This window comes from Schistocerca gregaria, chromosome 6, assembly GCF_023897955.1.
Source record: "Schistocerca gregaria isolate iqSchGreg1 chromosome 6, iqSchGreg1.2, whole genome shotgun sequence".
NCBI lineage: Eukaryota > Metazoa > Arthropoda > Insecta > Orthoptera > Acrididae > Schistocerca > Schistocerca gregaria.
In genome coordinates, this window is record NC_064925.1 from 13,926,019 (window position 1) to 13,950,407 (window position 24,389).

Here is a 24,389-nt window from a genome sequence, read left to right on the forward strand (position 1 = left end):
TTATGGACTTCATGTCGCCAAAAAAAGAAGGAATTTTGATGCATGACAATATGCAATGTCACCGGTTTGAAGGGCGTTGTCGACAATTAGAGCAAATGATATAGCAAATGATTTGCCCGACGTGAATCCCATCGAAGATTGGTAGGACTTGTTCGAGAGCTTAGACCATGCACAAAATCCTGCACCGGCAACACTTTCCCCATTATGGTCCGCTATACAGACAGCATTGCTCAGTATTTCTACAGGAGTCTTTCAATGACATGTTAAGTATATGTAAAGTAGAACTGCGACATTACGCAGGGAAAAAGGAGGTCGGACTCGATATAAGGAAATATCTCATGACTTTCGTCACCTCAGTGATCATTCACAGATGTTTTTTTTCAAATTAAGGACGATATTTGATAGTATTACAGTTGTTTTTGCGACAAATCTCTTCTTTGCTGTTGATATTCCGCTTCGAACATCCTCCGATTATGAGCCGACTAGCAACAGAGATTTCCGCTCTATTGTATGTTTCCAAATTGTAACCTGGCAACGACTGAAACAGCGTTATGCTGGAGTGTGCAGCATTCCCCGCGTGTCCAGTTCTAGAGCTCTGCGCTTGTCGTCTCCCTCTCAGTGTGTGTTCCTCACTGAGTGGCTTCAAGTCTAACCAGCCACGAAACAGTTTGCATCAATGATTCAGGTGCTTGGATAAAGACATAGCTGTCTTTCTCTTTGTGGTGTGGGTGAAGCTTGATAGCCTTATCTGTCTTCCGTCAAACTGAGGTACACTTGTTCGAAGCTTCCATCTACTGATCTTCTGGCCCATTGTAGGAGATTCTCTTGGTAACTGAATTTGGAACATCAACCTGAATGTGGCATGTCAGAAGGGCCAGGCTAGTTGCAGACAGATGGCAGCTGTGTGTAAAATTGCTTCTTTCACTGCATCACAGGTAGAACATAGAAAAAAATTTAATCCAGCGATATAGGTTGTGTCATAGCATCACTGTCTTTTTCTGGTTGTTTTCTCCATTACAATGCAAAAAAATTATGTTAAAATGTTACATTATGACTAGGTCTATGGGGATTATGTGTGTAACAATTATAACCAGCAGTACTGTCCGTGTTTACTGTCATTGGGCTTAAGATGTGTTACTCATAATTTTACGAACCCATCTTGTGGTATATATTCTAAAGTGGAACTTTTCGTGACTACAGTATTAATTTTGATATCTGTAATTCTAATAGCTCCTTTATTTAATGTTATAAGATTTTACGGATTTAAAATTGTAATTCATTATTCTGGTAGTTTTCATAATTTTATTGTATACGTTTTTCCAGTTTCGAAGCTTTATTAGAGTTTCTCAAAGGTCTTAGTCGTCATGTGTAAACGGTTGTATTACATTACCAGGTGGTGTGCATGTCAAGATTGTGAGTGACAGGTGCTAGTGCTTGCAGAGTATGTGCTTCTAATTCTCATCTACTTGTGCTAAGTCTGTTGTCAGTAAACTTCTATAATGAAGTTACGTTGCATTAGAAATGAGGTATGCACTCAACAACAGTGATATGAGTTTCCAAATGATGGAGCACAGCCATCACTCGGCCTTTCCTTTCAGGATTTATTAAAGGAAATCTAGACTTCAGCTACGCCTATCCATTATCAGTACACTATTTCATAGTTTCAATACATGTTCTATCGTTCAGGCTTCTGTCACACTTCATACAAGACTTAAGTTTAATGTGACAGAAGCGCAAACAACAGGGGACTGTCGTACTAGGACTTCTATTGAAATAGTGTGTTGTTAATGGCTAGGCACGAGCACAAATCTAGATTTGTTTTGATAACGCCTAAAATGAAAGGACGACTGATTGCTGTGCTCTGTCATTTTGAAAATCTTCTATAAAATTTATTGTTTTCTCTTAGAGAACAGCACTGACCCTTAGGTAAACAATTTGTTTGTTTTTGGGTGAACGGGTTGTTACTGGGAAGTAACTAGTAGTAGCAGAGTGTGGTGTGGGTGGGTGCTGCAATGAACGACTGTTAAGAAGCGGATTTTTGGCAGTATTAAAAAGTTGAAAAAGTGACTTTTTTCATTCGGTTTGTTATACATGGTGTCTATGTCTGACTTTATGTTACAGTTACCTTAGGCAGCAATTACGGAGCCGGAAGTGTTCTGGGGGACTCATGCCTCTTTTTCTTTTTAAAAAGTCCTCTTGTTGGAGTTGAAGATTTATAGTCAACTGACGGAAGGCAACTTTCCCGCGCTGTTCTCACAGCTCTGTGGTGCACTGGACTGGCTGCTACCAGCAATCACGTCCTGCGTGAGCAAGGTAGGGTCGAAAGGTTGTCCAGGAGAATTTATCCAGCAGGGTTTGGAACGAGCTTGTTAATCAGAATTTATTTGCGGATATCGGCTCACGCTGAGAAACTTATATATTGAACTAATATATATATTATTGAACTAATTAAAACGTCTGTCTTGGGAATTGTGCTTGAAGTTCACCAAAGCAGGAACTGTCATTAATATTCTTCGCAGAATATGAGTTGAAAATTGTTCATATTTATCGTTTACTAATATACTCGGTACACCGGCTCGAGAAGGTTGCTGCAAGTATAGAGGGAATTCGCTCCAGTGATGAAAAACGCTATGCCAGAAGTTAAATTCATCAGTCTGCACATAAAACTCATTCGTGTAGTAAGCCTGTACATATTGCTGCCGACGCCACAGAAATGGTGGCCAGCAGGTAGGGGGAGGGAGTAGTTGCCGATGAAAGGGTGAGATAAATTGAGAGCTATTTCAAAGCACTCTCTTCCGTTTGTGCGCACGGACACTAACCATGACGAAATGTGGGCCTTATCGGACATGGAGAGCAGTATTACCATTTTAGATTACGAGTGGTGCCTTAATTACAGGGATTTACGTAAATTTTCGCTACTGCAACTGCACGGTCAGCAGCGGCAGACCGTGAATGGGCAAGTGTTGCCTTGGGTCGACCAGGTATACGGTGGCGTAAACATTCGGTCTTTGTCGTGACAAGTCAAATGGTTCAAGTGGCTCTGAGTACTATGGAACTTAACATCTGAGGTCATCAGTCCCCTAGACTTAGAACTACTTAAACCTAGCTAACCTAAGGACATCAGATACATCCATGCCCGAGGCAGGATTCGAACCTGCGACAGTAGCGTTCGCGCGGGTCAAGACTGAAGCGCCTAGAACCGCATGGTCACAGAGGCCGGCCGTGAGAAGTCGATTTTGTCGTTGCAGAAGATCTGTCCGGTAGTGTTTTGCTAGCTTGTGACTTTAATGGGAGAACTATTCCGATTTATGATTTACTGCCAGAGGTTGTATTGTAAATGTCAGCTTTACAGAATTTATAGACTGTGTAATCAGAGCTGCACCCAAGCTACCAATACCGTTCAATTGTAAGTCTGTTGAACTTGATGTTGTGCGTTTGACAGAACCAGAGCCCGAACAAATTGCAAGGGTTCCCAATCAGTTTCCGAATGTAGTGACCGACAGTAAAAATTAAATATCAGACTCAGTTGACCCATGGTATGCGCATTCCCCCAACACCATATGATTTACTGCCTTCAAAAAGGAGATAGTTATGCAATATTATAGACAAGTTCCATTTGGTTTATCAAGAGATGCAGCGGTTGTTTCGCATTTTCTGGACCCCTTTTTTGCGAACTTAACTTTGAGTTAAATACCTATTGCACAACCTCCCAGGAACATTTGGCCCACATAAGGCACGTTTTGGTTCGTCTGCAAAAAGCAGCCCTAACTGTTAAACCATCTTCAGTTAATCTGGGTCGTCATAAAATCCCTTTTTTACGGTATTTAGTTTCTGACGCTGGCTTGAGAACTCATCAAGAGCATACCAAAAAAAAATTAGAGCTCAATTTAAGATGAGGAGATCACTTTTTTTTAGAATATCAATTCAAAATTAGCGCAATTTGTCAACCGCAGAATTTGCAGCGCCATAAAGGGTAAGCCTATCTGTGAACCAACAGTAATCGGAGAGCCTTCCACGTACCTAACGTTGCACAACGTAACGATCTTACAGTATGTGTTCGAGATTTTTAGTGGCCCTGTATAGTGCAAACCGATGGCTGCTTTCCTTGTATTGCAGCTGTACACCTTTAGTAGCATGACGGGCATAGAAGACCATTCGCGTATGCTTGTAGAGCTTTGTCTGCAGCTGAATTGAAGTATTTCATCTACGCATTATAAGCGCTAGAGGTACTTTACGGCATGCAGCAATTTAAGTTTTTTCTCCAGTACAACGAACTGCTGTTGGAAACTAACAACCAGGCTTTAATACTATGTGCTTACAAGACCCCGTAAGACTGGTAGGGATGAGAACTTTGCTGGGTGCATTTCCACTTTTCGGTTTTAGTAAAGCCTATAAGGGGATCAAGTAATTAAATGGTGGACGCCTTGAGCCTTATATTTGAGGTCCCTGACACTAATATTGAGGCGTTTCTAAATATGGACTGTGGGCCATGGGTTTTGATTTATCAGCCTAAGTACTTTCGCTATTAAGTAATTTAAGAGTATATATATATATATATATATATATATATATATATATATATATATATATATATATATATATATATATATATAGTTAAAACATTAAAGCTTACCGGCCTTCCGGCCTTTTGACCATCTTCTTCTGTGCGAATGCACAAACAGTGCCCGAACTCTTACTGGAATCCGGAATAGGCCGCGAGTAATGAGTATATCGGGCAGGGGCACTATGAATATAGTTCGGTATAATAAGTTGGAAAGGTGGGTCTCACGGAAGGCGTGACAGAGATAAATCCCTGAAGTCGCACTATCCTCTGTGTACTCGGTGGCTCAGATGGAGCCGGCACGGTAGCTCAGCATGTTTGGTCAGAGGGCTGCTCGCCCTCTGTAATAAAAAAAAACTGAGTAAAGGAATCTACGATGACCTCGAACGGTTGTCTTGTGACGTCCACCCAGACCAATCGCAACGACCAATACCGAACAAAATGAAAAAAAAAAAGATGGATAGAGTGTCTGCCATGTAAGCAGGAGATCCCTGGTTCTAGTCCCGGTCTTAGCACACATTTTCACCTGTCCCCGTTGCCTTATATCAACGCCTGTATACAGGTAGGGGTATTCATTTCATTTTAAGAAATAAGAGAAGCAGGATCAAGATATAGATGGTTTTAAACAGATACTTCAAGTTGGTGAACGAATAATGAGTTACTAACTTAGTAACTTGTTATCGCACCCGTGATGATGGTGAATGAAAATTTTGTTTTACCCAGGCATCTCGTCATGTTGTTTCTTGCAGTTTCACGAATTCTTGCTTGTGGGTACACTTGAAAATCTATAAAATCACCATGAATATTAAAAGATTCACCACCCCTGGTCTGCATTAAATATTAACAGTGGAAAGGCTGGCCACGAATGTGAGGCCCGTAAGTTTTTCTTAGCATAATCGTTAATACCTGTCGTGCTGCTCACCTTTCAACTTGTGAAGAGAAGCCGATGAAAATTGGTGGATTTTGTATAATATTTTGGTCCCCCTTCCTGTAAGAAGAATGATAGCAGGCATATATTTCCGAACTTTCAGCATGCTGTAATAGCTGTGGGTCAGCCACTTCTATTAATCAGGACAACGAAAAATCAGGAGTGTGAGGTCTGTAGGTATCTGTATGCGCTGCAACACTTTGTTTGCACATTTTGACACAGTTTTCGCATTTTTTACGGTGTTAAGGTTATTTGAACATGGTTCCCGGCCCGAAACTAGGCATCGCGTGAGCAAAAACGTGAAATTTGCAACCTTGGAGTGGTCTGTCATTGTATAGATATGTGTTTGTTTTTCGAAGCATTCGCCCAATCTGTGAGGCATACATCCTGCAAAGAGTTAGCAACTGAAGCAACTATTCAATATTTGGCTGTTCTATTTTCAGTTTTTGGACCGCTTATAGTCTTACTTAGTGATAACGCCCCTTCTTTTGTGTCTAGAGAGTTCAGAAAGTGGTGCTTTGGGATTGTGATATATCACCACCATTCTCTACTATTCGCAGCCTTCCTTCACAGAACGGGTTAATCACAAGTTGTAATCTGCGCTGATTTTTTTCCACCCTCACAATCAAATTATTTGGATAATTCTATATCCTAGTTGAATTAGCTCCTTCCAGAGCAGATGATTAAAGCGGTTATGAAGAGAAAGTTGAGGCGTGTTAAAATAATATTGCCCTTCTAGTCAAAATGATGCCGAGAGATATGACCAGAGTAGGTGTACTGCCTGGTTATGTGTTATTAAAAATTTTGGGGTCCAAAGCAAGAACTAGAACAAAATCTCCAGTGAAGAAACGTCGTGTTTTGTTGGGTCTTGCAGTCTTGTTAAGATTTCCATCCCATTTAGTCTTTTCGGAAGAAATAGGATACCAATGAGACCAGCCTTGTTCATGATGCAAGTGTAATGTGCTGCGAATACAGAGAAAGCTACAATATAGCAGGTCAGCAACTGGAAGCAGTTAATTCCATAAATTATCTGGGAGTACGCATTAGGAGTGATTTAAAATGGAACGATCATATAAAGTTGATCGTCGGTAAAGCAGATGCCAGACTGAGATTCATTGGAAGAATCGTAAGGAAATGCAATTCGAAAACAATGGAAGTAGGGTACAGTACGCTTGTTCGCCCAATGCTTGAATACTGCTCTTTACAGGATCATTTAGTGATCGCGAAAGCGTTACGGAGATGATAAATAAACTCCGGTGGAAGACTGTGCAGGAGAGACGCTCAGTAGCTCGGTACGGGCTTTTGTTGAAGTTTCGAGAACATACCTTCACCGAGGAGTCAAGCAATATATTGCTCCCTCCTACGCCACTTAGCTATCTAGGTGGACTGATTCAGGTTAAATCTGGTCATAATGAAAAATTATTGCAAAGCAGTGGGAGTTCTTTAGCAAGTTTTCTCTCATCCGACGTTTCTTAAGCGGGCCATAGGGACGTTGAGCTGTTATCGGTTCGTGAGCCTTCAAATGATGACAGTCTTTGCTCTGTTGTTTCTCTGAACTTTGTAAGCTGCCAGTGAGTGCTACACCAATTCAACAGAGTGCGCTGCCTGCCCATCTGCCTGATTTAAGAGCGCTACATGCGGAGTCTCGCTCTCAGTGTGTGTTCCTCGCTTAAGCCGGATTTTCTCAGAAGCCGGGATTTAGGAAGGCGTGAACGGAACAGAGCACTGTACTTCGGCAGGTACGTAAAACGTAAATACTTAGCGTGTTTGCGTTTTTCCAAAACATAAAACCAAAAGTGTATCAACTATTCAGTCCATCCATGCCGTGTGGGCGAGTACTTTTACTTTTATCAAAGTGTTAATATAGAGTACTGTTATGATGGATTGCTTGGTGTTGGGGAAGGGGAGGGGGGAGGGAAGAAACCCCTTTGTTAATTGAGAGATAAATATATAATTGACTATCAATGGGAGAATATTTGTCATAGCTTCATGCAAAAAAAAGACGATCAGCAAATATTTTTTTTAACTTTCGTATCAGCAGTTCATATTCCTCAGCCATTTTGCACACGAACGTACCTGAATTGCAGTAGTTTGTTCACTAGTACGCAACACACAGTGCATCAGAGTCGTTCAAAATCAGTTGGCTTGTCACGACTGCTCAAAGTGCTGCCGCACTATGCATTTCGCTCTGTCGTAAAACACCTACACTATTTTGTCGGTGTCTAGGGGACGAAGCACTGTGCCAGAGCATTACGTGCTGGGTGCTGCAAAATTCCTGCTTCCAGGAAACCCCGCATTAGTGGCTTTAAATTAGAGCCACGAAACTCTTTAACGACTGTGATTAAAGCGCTTCGATGAGGACGTTACAAAGTTTTCTTTGTGAAGCCTGCTATTCTCATCTGTCTTTTGTCAGTTTCAGCACAGTAGATGGATGCTTGCACCTTCCGGCCCGCTCTCAGTATATTGTATCTGAAGAGCCTTCGGGATGAACGTGTTATAGTCTGAAGGATTGGACCAATGGCTGAGCAATGGCAGATTTGCGTAAAACGGAAGCGGTTGCAGCGAATAAATTTAATCTGGTGAGAAACTTTGTGTCGCTGCAATGCTGTCTGGTACTGTACTCACTCGGCCAAAATATTAAGAAAAATATTGCACCAAATTATGACTGGTTTTAAGAGAGCATGATCGTATGTTGCAATCTGTGGTACTGTCGTTGTTTACCGCTATTAGGTTTAAAAAGTGTTACGCTCTATCCTAACAGTCTGTTAAGCGGTACTTACAGTAGTATCTTTGGGACTACAGTTTCAAGTCCATATCGTTAAGAGTTCCTGTTTTTTTAATATTTTCAACTTTTATGGATTCATAAACTGTCATTGGGAACTCTGAACTCGTTTCATGCATTTATGTGGTGTATGTTTTATTTCATTCCATGTCTTATGAGAGTTTCAAAATTTCTTAGTTGCCATGTGTGGATAGTTCAACGCTCTGAGGAAATTGTCCAGTTGCACCACCTTACTAGACTGTGTGCACGTCAGCATTGTTGGTGGCAGACGTTAACTGTTTAATGCAAACTGGAGGCATTAAAACGTGTTCCGTAAAGTCTTTTAGTGCCTGTGCATCGCATGATTGTAATTCATATGGAAGCTTGATTGCAACAAAATTAAGTAAATATTGCTTTCTGTAAAGAGAAGCACCAACCTCTAGTTAAACGGTCAGTAACTGGCAGTTTTTCACCCACAACTTCCCGCTGTGTTCCTTTACATTTCGTCATGCTATTGTCGTTCCTATCAATGCCTACACCACTTGGTTCCGAATTTTCACGTCAACCTTATCTGTAATTTCACTTCTGTTACTACTCACACTACTTACTTTTCCCCCGTTTCCCCTAGGATAACAATGTCATCACGTAATCTAATTACTAATATCCGTCCCTCTAGAATTTTAATTCCACTCCTCACTCCCGAATCATTCTTTTATTCGCGCTGTTGCTTCTTCCAAGTACTGCTTGAACAGTAGGGCAGAACGACTGCATTCTTACCTTACAGCTTTTCTTAATCTGAGGACTTCACTCTTTGATTCCCATTCCATTTGTTCCACCTTATTTCATGAATAAATTGTGCATTACACGTGTTCCCCTACAGCTTCCATCTATTTCTCTTACAATATCAGGCATCTTGTTAGAATTTGTGCTACAGAATACTTTCTATAGAACGACAAAGCCTACAAAGGTTTTTTTGGTCTCTCTTAAGATTACGTTTAATAACTGCAACATCAGAAAAGCCTCTCTGATACCTTTAAAACTCCTAAAGCCAAATGATCTAAGAGAGCTTCAATTTTATTTTTCATTCATCTATATATTGTTACCATCAGAAAGTTGGTTGCACGAACGATTGTGCGGTAGTTCTCGTATTTACGAACCTTTGATATTATGTATAAATGGTACAGTTTTCTGGAACACAATGGTGAATTTCTAGGTTCGTACATTCTGCACACTAACTTGAATAACAGTGTCTTTATCACTCCTCCCAATGATTTTAGAATTCTGAAGGGGTGTTACCTATTTCTTTTGCCGTTTTTAATACTAAGTATTCCTAAACTCTGTCAATCTCTTAATGAAATGTTGGATCCTCTGCGTCTTCCTAACTGACATCCATTTTTTTGTTCTATTTAGTCAGCAAACAGTTTCTGTCCTTGGCAGAATCTATTATCGTGCAGAATGAAAATGTGAAATAAAGACGTTCTGAAAAATACATTAAATTCATCACTATTCCTTTCTTCTAAATGGAATTCTGTTAAGTGTTTGTGCTAGAAACAGAACTGTCCTCCATAATGACTAAAATGATATCCAGAAAGATAAATCCCCTTGATTTCACCAGCCTCATGCAATATCAAAACTCTGAATCGCAACCGAACAGCCCATGGTATATATGCAGATAACCTTCACAATGGGAAAAATCTTCATCACATTCTTCTGACTTCGGTGCTCAACGACTGACAGTCGCTAGTGTTATATCATTGTCTCCTGCAAGTGTCTACTACGGTTTATTCGAAGATATCCTGGCAGTGACAAGTGAACTGATAAAACGTGTAAATACCTTTAGATTAGTTTATAATTATAGTCATCTTTATTACGTTATGCTGGAGGCTGTGCTGAAGTGGTAATATGTAGTAGTTTAGTAGCTATTGCTGTGATTCAATAGCTTTCAATGTACGCCTCACGATAAATAAATACACATGTTAACGATATCTCTGCAATGACAGTAGAACCTGAAGATGGAATGGAGATGCCTTATCAGCTGATGATCAGGGCGTGAATGGACCTCAGAGGTATGTTGTCGCTCTATTCCCCGCAACTGTTTTAGACACAGGTGGAGTTAAGTAAGTTGCCTTTTTAACGGAGTAAGATTTTGTGCCACACTTTGTATATTCTTCTCAAATTAGTGTCGCAACCATCAGTATTTCTTTGTTGGAATTTAAGGTGGGCTTCAAACTGTTACGACGTAAGAAAAGCTAAAATTTAAATGTTGCTTTCATTTGTTGAATGTTTGTGTTCAATACAGAACTATTTACTTTTACTATTCCTACCATGCGCTAACACTGGCGATCTATGTGTTTTCCTCAGCACATCATCTGCTTACACGGGCGCTTGTAGTTAACGATACTTACATGTGACGCTTCATATTGCCTATATACTGAGAGTGTGAAGGTACCGCTGTAATGTGTCGTTTAGACGAGGTTTAATGTAGCGTAACATGTGTTACTACTTTTTTAGGTTTGATTTACACGGTTACGGGTTTGTAAACATGCTGTGCATACAAGCAATGCTAATGTGTTTCTATCATCCTGTTCACGCATTTGCAAGTCATGCCAGCATGTAATTTCTCGGACGCAGCAGTAAAGTTAAAAAACTACAAACTGGTATATGTTGCAAATAGGTGATCGCCAGAGTAACATTTAGGCTGCCACGCAAAAGTCCTACGTTTTTGAAGTGCAGACCGTCAAAATAAATGCTCTTTTAGCAGCTTGCTGTGGTCTTCATTTCGAAGACTGGTTTGATGGAGTTCTACATGCTACTGTATCTTGTGCACGTCCCTTCATCTCCAAATAACCACTGCAACTTGTATTGTTCTGAATTTGTTTACTCTGAAATCTCTTGATGCCCCTCTGCAATTTTTACCCCACACTCTTCCCTGCTATACTAAACTGGTGGTCCCTGATGTCTCAGAATTTGTCTTATCCACTGGTCCAGTCTAATAGGTTGTGCCACAAATTTCTTCTCTTCCCAACCCTATTCGATATCTCCTCATTACTTACATGAATTACCTATCTACTCTTCAGCTTTCTTTTGTAGGTTATATTCTCTTCGTGTCTAAACTGTTTGTCGCCCATGTTTCAGTCCCATACATGGCTACATTCCATAAAAATACTTTCAGAAAACACTTCCTGACATTTAAGTCTACATTAAATGTTAACAAATTTTTCTTCTTCAGAAACGCTTCCGTTGTCATTGCCAGTCGATATTTTATATTGTCTCTAATTCAGCCATGAATAGTTACTTTGCTTCCACAATAACAAAACTCAACTGTTATGTTTTGTGTCTAGTTTCCCAATTCAATTACTCCAGTATCACCAGATTTAATTCGGCTACATTCCATTATCCTTGTGTTTCTTTTGTTCACGTTCATCTTATATCCTTCTTTCAAGACAATGTCCATTCTATTCAACTGTTCTGCCAAGTCCGTTCCTGTCTCCAACAGAATTATAATGTCATCGGCAAACCTCATGGTTCAAATGGCTCTGAGCACTATGGGACTTAACAGCTGAGGTCATCAGTCTCCTACAACTTAGTACTACTTAAACCTAAACATCACATACGTCCATGCCCCAGACAGGATTCGAACCTGCGAACGTGGTGGTCGCGTGGTTCCACACTGAAGCGCCTAGAACCGCTCTGCCACTCTGGCCGCCGCTCAATCTACAGATTGAATAACATGGGCGCTAGGCTTCAATATATCGGCTCTAGGCTACAATCCTGTCTCACTTTCTACACTTTCCCATTCATGCCCCCCCCCCCCCCCCCCCACCCGATTGTTATAACTGCCACATGGTTCCTGTAGAAGTTGTAAGCAACCTCTCACTCTCTCTGTTTTACCACTGCTATCTTCAAAATTCTAACGAGAGTACTCCAGTCAACAATGTCAAAAGCTTTCTTTGAGTTCATAAATGCTGTAAGAGTAGGTTTGTCTTTCGTTAAGCAGACGGAACATTTATGTCCCGTTTGCGTTTCCCACCGATAGCAGTAGTTCTGACGGAATGTTGTCTGCAGCTGCGGCCTTGTTTGGAATTAGATCTTTCAGTACTCTGCCAAATTCTTCTAGCAGTATCATATCTCATCTACGTCCTATTCCATTACTCTAATAACGCCTTCAAGTCCATCTCCCTAATGTAGAACTCTATATACCCTGCCACCTTTCAGTTTCCCCCCTCTTTTTTTTCTCCAAAGGCCTCTTTAATTTTTTTATATGCGGTACTGGTATCTATCTTTTCTGTGGCATAATATGCTTCAAAATCCTTACATTTCTCTACGCCTTGTCTTTTTACCTATTTGGTCCTCTGCTGCCTTCACTATTTCATCTCTCACAGCTACTTATTCGTCTTCTACTACATTCCTATCTCCTGTTCTAGTCAAACCTTGCCTAATACTTGCCCTGAAACAATCTCTGGTTCTTTATACCTATCCAGGTCCCAAATCCCTATTTTCCTACCTTTCCGAAATTTATTTACTTTCGATCTACAGTTCATGACGAATACATTGTAGTCAGACTCTACGTCTGTCTCTGGAAACGTCTCACAGTTAGAAATCTGATTTTTAAATCTTTGTCTTACTATTATGTAATCAATCTGAAATCTCCCGGTGTCTCAAGGTCTCTATCACATAAACAAGCTTCTTTTATTATTTTTAAACTAAGAGTTAGCTGTGATTAAATACTGCTTTGTGCAAATTATACCACGTAGCTTCCAGTTTTATTCCTTTCCCCTATTTCATATTCATCTAAAACTTTTTGTTGCCCTCATTTTACCGCTATCGAAGTACAGTTCCCCATCACAATTAAATTTTCGTCTCCCTTAACTATATGATTTCTTTAATCTCATCATAAATTTCTTTAATCTCTTCGTTATCTGCACATCTAGTTTACATATAAACCCCTCCGCGTTGTTGCACCTGCGCTACGGCTACCACCCCACCAACGGAGAAGTTCAGCGTTCAGAATTGGTAGTCCAGATTTCTACACACCGGTACCTCTAAAGCCCAGTAGCACGTCCTCTTATATTGATGGATGCCTGTATTCGTCAAGGCACATTATCCACAAGTTCATCAAGGTACTTTTGGTCCATATTGTCCCACTCCTCAACGGCAATTCGCCCTAGAATCCTCAGAGTGGTTGGTCGGTCACGTCGTCCATAAACAGCCCTTTCCAATCTATTCGAGGAATTTTCGTTAGGGTTCATGTCTGGAGAACATGCTTGCCACTCTAGTCGAGCGATGTAGTTATCCTGAAGGAAGTTATTCGTAAGATGTGCACGATGGGGGCGCGAATTGTCGTCCATGAAGACGAATGCCTCGCCAATATGCTGCCGATATGGTTGCACTATCGGTCGGACGATGGCATTCACGTTTCGTTCAGCCGTTACGGCGTCTTCCATGACCACCTGCGGCCTAAGTCGTCCCCACATGATGCCACCCCAAAACAGCAGGACACCTCCACTTTGCTGCACTCGCAGGAAAGTGTGTCTCTTGGCTTCATCCTGACCGGGCTGCATATGCGACACTCATCAGTGAATAGGACGTGATGCCAATCCTGGGCGGTCCATTCGGCATGTTGTTGCGCCCATCTGTACCGCGCTCCATGGTGTTGTGGTTGCAAGATGGACTTCGCCATGGACGTCGGGAGTGAAGTTGCGTATCATACAGCCTATTGAGCACAGTTTGAGTCGTAACACTACGTCTTGTGGCTGCACGAAAAGCATTATTCAACAGGGTGGCGTTGTTGTCAGGGTTCCTCTGAGCCATAATCCGTAGGTAGCTACCATCCACTGCAGTAGTGGCCCTTGAGCGGCCTGAGCGAGGCATGTTTCTGTCTCTCTGAATCTCCTCCATGTCCGAACAACATCGGTTTCGTTCACAGCTGGACACTTCACTCTTTGAGATCCCTTCCCGGCACACAATGTAACAATGTGGACGCGATATAAAGACGGTATTGATCGTCTAGGCATGGTTTAACTACAGACAATACTAGCCGTGTTCCTCCTACCTGATGGAATGACTGGAACTGATCGACTGTCGGACCCCCTCCGTCCTATAGGCGCTGCTCATGCTTGGGTGTTTACATCTTTGGCGGGTTTAGTGACATGTCTGAACAGTCAAAGGGCCTGTGTCTGTGCTACAGTATCCACAGTCAACGTCTGTCTTCAGGAGTTCTGGGAACCGGTGTGATGCAAAACTCTTTTTGATGTGTGTGTATAATACCAACATATGTTGTGTAATAAACACAGGATGTGTTGTAGGTCGTATTATTTGTACGGAGCCTCTTGAGTAGCCTCTGGTGTAGGTTGTCTTATTATTAAAGTTTATTACTAATATTTCATTGATGTTGTTTGTCTATTCCAACACTGCTAACGTTTTCATTATGATACTATTGTCCAAATACCTAGTGAACTAGAATACTGAAGTTCAATTTTTGACAAAAGAAAATAGCGATTTTAATCTTAACACTCACAGAAGTGAATGTTATTGAAAGTGTGTTCATAATGATTTACAATTTATTTAGAAAGGGTCAGCACGTTAAGATGGGGGTCTTTCTTAATTCATCTACCCTGCTTCTTCATTGAAACCAATGATATATTCTAAACTGTAATACAAAATTTCATTAGTAATGATGCTAGGGACAATAAAATATTATGGTTATTGTTGGGTCTTTCTTGGTTTTCAGCTTTTTCGCCATACAACCATCTTCCATGTACACATTTACACACAGTAAACGTTGAGAAAATCATGATTAATTAAGGTTTGTAACAAGTTATGTAACAGCAATATGTGTGTAGATTCAAGTTCTACGTTAGTTACAGAATAGTTACAGCTAACACATCATAAACACTATATTCACAATTTTTCAGTCGCTGATGTTACATTTATTTCTATGAATGTTCTTATTCTGAATATACACTACATATCTACATTACTACTGTTTAGGTATTTTATCGCAGATGGCAACTACTCCTATTTGCAAGAGCGTGCAACTGGACATAGGAAGAGTTATTATACGGTAACAGATTCTTCATTAGTTCTTTCTCCTGAAACCTTATCAGAGGAGAAGCAAGTAGGACGTTGTGCTCATCAACAGACGTTTCGTTTCCTCACTCGCAATAAGGTCTCTCATGAAAGGTTTAGCCACGTTATTACACTGTAAATGCTTCTCCTGCTGTTGTTGGTACTGCGAAACAAAGGCATCAGTGGAATCCTGTTCGAACTGCTGCGTAGTGACTATCGTTTAATTGTCATTGTAAGTTCCGCTCTAGCACATTTGACAAAGTTGTAAATTGTGAATATGGTAATTTTATATTTAAATATATCCCGACTACTTCTGCTTCCTTCGTAAGTCCATCCAATTTTTCATTTATCTGAATAGGCGCTATGCCCTCATGTCTTAGCAGAGGTCCTACCATCCTGTCCCTTCTCCTTATCAGTGTTTTCCACATATTCCTTTCCTCTTCGATTCTGCGTAGAACCTCCTCATTCCTTACCTTATCAGTCCACCTAATTTTCAACACTCGTCTATAGCACCACATCTCAAATGCTTCGATTCTCTTCTTTTCCGGTTTTCCCACAGTCCATGTTTCACTACCATACAATGCTGTACTCCAGACTTACATCCTCAGAAATTTCTTCCTTTTTTTGCCATAGCATTGACTTCATGACCATCAATCCTGATGTTAAGTTTCTCGCTGTTCTCATTTCTACTACTTCTCATTACCTTCGTCCTTCTCCGATTTACTCTCAAACCATACTGTGTACTCATTAGACTCTTCATTCCGTTCAGCACATCATTTAATTCTTCTTCACTTTCACTCAGGATAGCAATGTCATCAGCGAATAGTATCATTGATATCCTTTCACCTTGTATTTTTAATTCCACTCCTGAACCTTTCTTTTATTTCCATCATTGCTTCCTCGATGTACAGATTGAAGAGTAGAGGCGAAAGGCTACAGCCTTGTCTTACTCCTTTCTTAATACGAGCACTTCGTTCTTGATTGCTCACTCTTATTATTCCCTCTTGGTTGTTGTACATATTATATATGACCCGTCTCTCCCTATAGCTTACCCCTACTTTTTTCAGAATCTTGAACAGCTTGCACCATTTTATATTGTCGAAGGCTTTTTCCAGGTCGACAAATTCTATGAACGTGTCTTGATTTTTCTTTAGCCTTGCTTCCATTATTAGCCGTAACGTCAGAATTGCCTCTCTCGTGCCTTTACTTTTCCTAAAGCCAAACTGACCGTCACCTAGCGCATTCTCAATTTTCTTTTCCATTCTTCTGTATATTATTGTTGTAAGCAGCTTCGATGCATGAGCTGTTAAGCTGATTTTGCGATGATTCTCGCGCTTGTCAGCTCTTGCCGTCTTCGGAATTGTGTGGATGATGCTTTTCCGAAAGTCAGATGGTATGTCGCCATACTCATATATTCTAAACACCAACGTGAATAGTCGTTTTGTTGTCACTTCCCCTAATGATTTTAGAAATTCTGATGGAATGTTATCTATCCCTTCTGCCTTATTTGACCGTAAGTCCTCCAAAGCTCTTTTAAATCCCGATTCTAATACTGGATCCCCTATCTCTTCTAAATCGTCTCCCGTTTCTTCTTCTATCGCATCAGACAAATCTTCACCCTTATAGTGGGTTTCAATGTATTCTTTCCACCTACCTGCTCTCTCCTCAGCATTTAACAGTGGAATTCCCGTCGCACTCTTAATGTTACCACCGTTGCTTTTAATGTCACCAAAGGTTGTTTTGACTTTCCTGTATACTTAGTCTGTCGTTCCGACAATCATATCTTTTTCGATGTCTTCACATTTCTCCTGCAGCCATTTCGTCTTAGCTTCCCTGCACTTCCTATTTATTTCATTCCTCAGCGACTTGTATTTCTGTATTCCTGATTTTCCCGGAACATGTTTGTACTTCCTCCTTTCATCAATCAACTGAAGTATTTCTTCTTTTACCCATGGTTTCTTCGCAGCTAACTTCTTTGTACCTATGTTTTCCTTCGCAACTTCTGTGATGGCCCTTTTTAGAGACGTCCATTCCTCTTCAACTGTGTTGCCTACTGCGCTATTCCTTATTGCTGTATCTATAGCGCTAGAGAACTTCAAACGTATCTCGTCATTTCTTAGAACTTCCTTATCCCACTTCTTAACGTATTGATTCTTCCTGACTAATGTCTTGAACTTCAGCTTACTCTTCATCACTACTATATTGTGATCTAAGTCTATATTTGCTCCTGGGTACGCCTTACAATCCAGTATCTGATTTCGGAATCTCTGTCTGACCATGATGTAATCTAATTGAAATCTTCCCGTATCCCCCGGCCTTTTTCAAGTAAACCTCCTCCTCTTGTGATTCTTTATTAGGGTATTCACTATTACTAGCTATTTTAATACTTACGGAAAAACAAAAGCTACAGTTAATTTTCTAACGACTTTTTTTTACGATTACCATTTTTTTTGTTAAAGGAGGTGGGGGAGGGCGGGGAAGGCAGAGCGATCAGGGGTCGTAACCCGAAGCCTGGTCACTGTGTCCCTCTCGTCCGTAAAGGAATCTAGGAACCAGGGATGGGAAGGGGAAATCTTTTGTGGGAATTATTTTTTATTTATTTATTTTTACTTACTGTTTTTAATGCATTCTTAATGTGGTTTTACTTTATACCATAACAAAAGTAAATGTATCTAGCACGATATCGTGCGCTGAGAAAAAGAGAACAATATCTCGGCACGTTCCTACACCGAGGTAATGTATATGGGGAAAACGAAAAAAAGTGCTTCATACAGGATGCAGAAGGGTGTGTCGCTACTCTCCTTATGCTTCATCATCCAGGAACGTCTTCACGTATGTCATGTTATTCCACCGAGAATCGAATTTAGTCTTCTCAGCTCACTCTTCTCGTTCTGCATCTGCTCACGCTAACCACGGAACCACCGCGCTCCTGAGATCACCCTCTCCATGATGTTACATATGTTGCGCATGAACTACCCAGTTTGTATATTTTGCTTATTTTTTCACAGTTCCACACAACTTCTTCCTGTTTTCTAGATTGACCTGTGTTCAGTTTTCAAGGCCAATCCACTGTGCCAACTTATAACTAAATCTGAGGGGGGTGCGTTGGGGAGGTTCCCTTGTTAGTAGGAAATAATGTTGCTCAATGGACATAATGGCACATTTGTTAAGCTGCCGCTCATTCCGCAGTGCAGGCTTCTGTCATTCTACAGTTTTGGAATGTCCATACAACCTATACACGGTTACATCGTTATGATTTTGAAACTTGTAGATATATTTTAGGAAATGTAAAGTCTTCACAATAGTATAATATCTGATGATTAAAATTCTTGTGTGTGTTGTATCACATCACAGTTTAAAACATTCTGATTATAAACTTAAAACCAAACTTTCTGTCGTGTTGCAATGGTCTTCCTCAGGGCAAGTTATATCAGTATGGCACGTTACAAAACACATCTTGTAAAATTAAACATATTATAATAGAGTGGATATTATTCATGACTATTTTTAAACAGTGCTCCTTTTTTCTGTTCTGTGGACCTTAGGCTTCCAGTCCAGTATATTAAGAAAACCTGAAGACATCTTTGACTTTGGGTATACCAGATAGTATTCGTTAGTGTAAAGAATTCGTTGCTCTTCAAACGGTCCATTATAAAAATAGTTAAAGCTGGAAATTTCATGATTAAAATCCTTAAATTTGTCATGGGTTTTAATTTGAACAAAATCTCCTATTCTGAACATGGTAACTCTGAGATTCTTATCATGCCTCTCAGATCTGGCTTCAGCTTTTCACTCCATTCTTTCCCTCACTAATTATTTTTTCCTGTCCATTACGCAAAGTAGAAATACTAACGACTTTTCTATCATGCTTTTGCTTTTAATGTTTAGCAAAATTTCTTCTGGTGTAAAGCTTGTGGATTCATGATGTAGGACATTCATAACAACTTTAAATTCCGAAACAGTTTAGGACCTTGCCCTATGGTTTTGGTGGCAGTGAGTTCTGCCTAATCTACCTAGCGGTCACATATGGCGTTCAATCGGAGTACTTTCTGGTTAGTAGGCAAAAATATGTTTTACTTGAACACGGTCCTGCTCCAAGCCTCAAATTATGGAATCAGTATGCTACCGTACGCAGTATAACTTCATTCTGCTGATGTTTCCATATTATAATTTCATTTTAAGGGTTGTTACCTTCATGGATAGTGTCTGTAGCGGGGGATTTTTTTCGAAGAGGTGCTTCCAGTCTTGTTACCTGTACCGTCACTGGAAAGCGCTATAAGCGTCTTTGGCGCAACCACGTCATTCCAGCTCTCCAACTGCGTGGATGTGGGGATGGAATCATTTTTGTGCAAGACGGCGCGCCTCCGCACATTGGAAATCCTGTTAAGCAGCTGCTGAAGCCCCAAAACGGATATTCTAGATTTATCAGTCACCATTTCCCTACAGTCTGTCCGTTCCCATCACCTGATCTTAATCCATGTGACTTATGGCTGTGGGGCTATCTGAAAGATGTTGTGTTCAGTGTTCCGGTTGCAGACTTAGCAGCATTGTAGGCAGACATTGCGCAACACATTCTGAACGTCACCCCGGAAACACTTAGATCAGTTGTGCAACATGTTTTTCGATTTCAATTTGTTGCAGAAAACGGTGGATAGCATAAAGAAAACATGATTGATGCTTTTTTGCGGTTTATGATCCCAGTACAATAAAAACCGATGTGATTGATGCTTTTTATGCGGTTTTTGGCTTCAGGGCAATTAAAAACCTATGCGATTGTTGCTTCTCATGCGGTTTTTGGCGTCAGTACAATTCAAAACCGATGTGAGTCACGCTTTCTATGCGGTTTTTGGCCTCAGGACAATCCGATGTGATATGACCTTGCCGTGGTGGATGGGCGTACGTAACTAAAAGTATCACACCTGCCCACACTGAAGAGTGCAGTTTGTTTAACGTTAAACGTACACCTAAGGCTTTGTTGTATGATTCATTTGTTATTGCTACATTTTGTAATTATTTATTTTTCTTCTGCCATACGTTTCCCCCCTTCTGCGATAATATACCGTTGCAATTTGACGTCATTCTGACCAGTGGTGTTATTTCTACAGCGATTTGAAAGTTTAACTTTAATTATGATGACCCTGCTTATTGTCGTCTCGTGGTTCTTTCTTTCTTGGTTCTGTGCTCACGTCAGGATTTTATTTTGAAACTGATTCATCAGGTGGCACATAACAGTATTTCGTCGCGCTGTTATTTGTTCTCCTTGCTTCAACATATTCTTCTTCCGAACTATCTGCTACATCTGACCATGCGAGTCACTTTTTGGTTGTAACTGAAACCCTTTTCTTAGGCAATGTTAGTTTTATTATCCTATGTTTTGTTGGGTCTTAAATACTAAGGGTCACTATTTTCACTTGATGTTATCCGTTCTTTTTGAGCCACAGCAGACTCTTCGTCTGAGCTGTGAAATTCCTCGGCTCTAATGACGTCTGTCTTTACTTCGTATTTCGTGTAGCCATTACGAACTTCAATAATTCTTAAACGATCGTCCGAATTAACCTCTTCCACTTTACAGAGAACAGTTTGTTTTACTGCGGTTTCATTAGACAGGAATAATTGCTGCAGCACTGAAGATTTCATCCTCTTCCTTTCCTTTTCTTTCCTCACTGGTAACGAATTTTTTTTTTCTATTACTAAAATTCAGTATTATTGGCAACTCACATACTTAGTGCGGCACCATTTTCCTCACTGTCTGTCACCGTTTCTCTGACTGCTGCTCGCGAACTTCAAGGGGCGCTAAATACGTCTATTTCCTTTTTACTATCTGGCGACGTCGCATTCCCGACGGCCCTTTTTCTCCTCTCACTTCCACTTAACTTCCTGGTCGCATAATTTCTTTCGAAATTGTTCCAGTCACACTGCTTTAGGCCTTCGAATAGATCAGTTCCCGGCAACGTGTAATCCATGACAACTCATTTAAGCAAATTATGTTATCACTTAAACTATTGTCGACACTTACTTCCTCACTTACGAATACGTTCACGTTATCTGCCAAAAGAGGTCCATTGCGTTTTACTGTGACGCTTTAATACAAGCTGTTCTATCAGACACGTAACTTGGCTTGTCTCTAACTCTGTTCCAGTTCACAAATTTTCTCTAGAATTTGTTGAAATGTTTTGATCAAACTTCTGTTCGGAGCCAGTTGTTTGTTTATCTAGTGCCTTTCCACAATAAAATACCTTCTCAAATATGAGATTTCGTTTTTACTTTAGTCAAAAATTTCTGTTATGTAACTGAGGACCGTTTGTACACTTTCGTTACTACTAAAGGTTCTCCTGTTTCTCGGAGCTTCATGATTTCTAAATCGTATCTTTCGCTGATATCACTGACCTGCTCCTGCTTGGTGACCGCAATGGTATATACGGCACTCATTTCGAGTTTCATGTCCTTGATTGCAGTACTCAAAACGCCAACTTTTTCGATCTGTTTACTGATTTTAACTCATTGTCTCTTGAGCTGATTACTGATCATACGTGCCTGCGCTTTCATTTGATTCTCAAGGCTAGTATTCTGTGTCTAATGCTATCACCTTGGATTTTTAATTTGTGTAGATAAAATTTTTTACAGATCATTTATGCTTAAAATTTTCTCACTATCCTCATCTATCTTATACTCATCTTCTGGCTGTACTTCATGTGTCTCTATCGGTTTTTTCTCTATGTGCGACGAACTGAGTACATCAACCGACTCATTCGCGTAACCGCTACCTTCGCCGTAACTGTTCTGATTTCTTTCGTCCTGTGGTTTGTGTTTTATTTGTGACGATCTGATCGTCTTAATATGACCATTTATGAACCTGTCGTGTTACATATAAACGTTTTTCCTTTCTGTGGCACTAACTGTATATTCTTTCTGGTAGCATCTATCGGGCTTTCTGATGTTTCTCGCTTCGCGTAGTATTGTCTCGGTATGTTCGCTTTGACCTACTGCTGTTTTGGCATACATATTAATACTGATTACTAATTACAGTTTACTTTCTAAACTCTCATAATATCTGATGTTATTTGCTTTATTGGATTTATTGTGAGATCGTGTAGTTGGACCTTCAGTGCTCAAAATACGTATGTTTCATCCTTAGTACATATGCTGCGGTCTGAATTTTTGTGTATCACACAAACACCGTGGACTAGCCTTCGAACTAAAGTGGAAATCTCAACTACTAATCATCCATAGAAAGCCCACAATATGATAAAACTACTAACCATATGAACATGGGGATTACATACCTCCACTGTCCTTAACACGTACGAGTCCCTGATACATCGCATCATTTGCTAAGGGACCGCCTTGCGCTCTGGCTCGGTTTCCACATCCGTTTACCTTCCCCCACAAGGATCATTTACCAACTCATCAAATTATCGCCTCTCCTCACACACGTCGAACACCCCTGAAAAATCTACGCCATCCACAAACTCGAATCTAGTAACCCTTCCAATCCTTGTACGATGCCGCCGCTTTAGCAACACATTCCACCAACTCTACACCTACGCACCTTCCACCTACTCTTCCAAACAAACTTCAACCATCTCCCCATCCCAGATCGTGAACTTCGCTCCAACATTTACCTATCCTACCAGCCAAAGTACACACCCTCCCCCCACACTCGATCCTATCACGACTTTATCAGGGCTTCCTCTCCCACCCCTGGCCGTATTTCCTTACCCCGTTTCTTTTTTTTTCGCCATCAGCCTTTATTACCCCACCCCTTCTCCCAACAACTATTAGTGCAACTATTAGTGTCACCAATTCCACCTCTACTCCATAGTTCCTTCTGTCCCAAGAGCCACTCCCACCCCACCGCTGCCATGCACCACTTCGCCATCCTTACACCGTCACAAGCCTACCTTGCTCACCAGCTAACATTTCCCCCTTCAAAAACAGACTACCTATCCCAGGACAGGTCTTTCCAGTTCCTTGTAAAACAAAAGTGCTTCTTTTAAATATGAATCTTTCGGCATCAGGTTATAAGGGGTTTCAAATGTGTGCTTTCAATGTTCAGTTTTAGCATTTATTATTACTGTTTTCAAATATCAGTGCAATAGGTCATATGTCTTGCACATCTAAAAACTTCCATTTCATTTTTCCCAGCAAAATTTGTTTTTTAAAATAATGTAAATATCTCCCTTCTTCGTTGCTTCTTTCCTTTTCATGTAATTTGAGATTTACTGTCCATTGGTTGAGAGCGGGTCACCTGTACCATTGACAGTCGGACACATCGCCCACATGCGGCGTTGAGGGATGAGACAATAATAAAGAATAAAAATGTTGCATCACAAGCCAAAGAAGGTCTTGCAACGCGGCGACAAGTATACCATCCGTCCTCCGAACGTTATTCTGAGTCCTGTCACTAGTACTAAACTTGGAATTTGCCGTTAATGGTAGGCCAGTAAGAGGATTTTTATTTGACCGTGACTGTATACTGTGATTAAAGTATTGGACTATTTTTGTTTCTCGATATATGTCTATTGAAAGGAGGAAATAACAGAACAAACGGGAATAGAACCAAGGTTATATTAGTGATAAAGAAAAATCTAATTACGTAAAAAAAAAAGATCCAAGCAAAGTGGGCAAAGTTGCAAGTACTGGCACTGTTCACGAAGAAAGTTAACTATTGTCACTGCCTTTGATACTGAAATTTCGATTTGCAAATAAGACAGAAGACAGTAGGACACTTTGGCAAGCGATGTAGCAGTCATTTGGCGAGAACAACATAGGAGAAATAATTGCAATAATTAGCTCTCTGTAACACTTACTATTCGTACAATAAATCAGCAATGTAATATTCATTACAAAGAAAAGATTTGCTTACGGTGCAGCACTACTAACTTATAAAGAAGGTCAGCATGGGCCGTAATTTTGATGACTTATTACCAGCCATATCGATTTTCGATCAGATAATGATCATCTTCTGTGCTTTAGCGTACAAGTTAAAGCTCGTAGGCACTGGTGTCTAGTTATTAGCAGTATCAAAAGCTCTGAAACGATCACAATAATGTGATCGAAAATCGATTCTG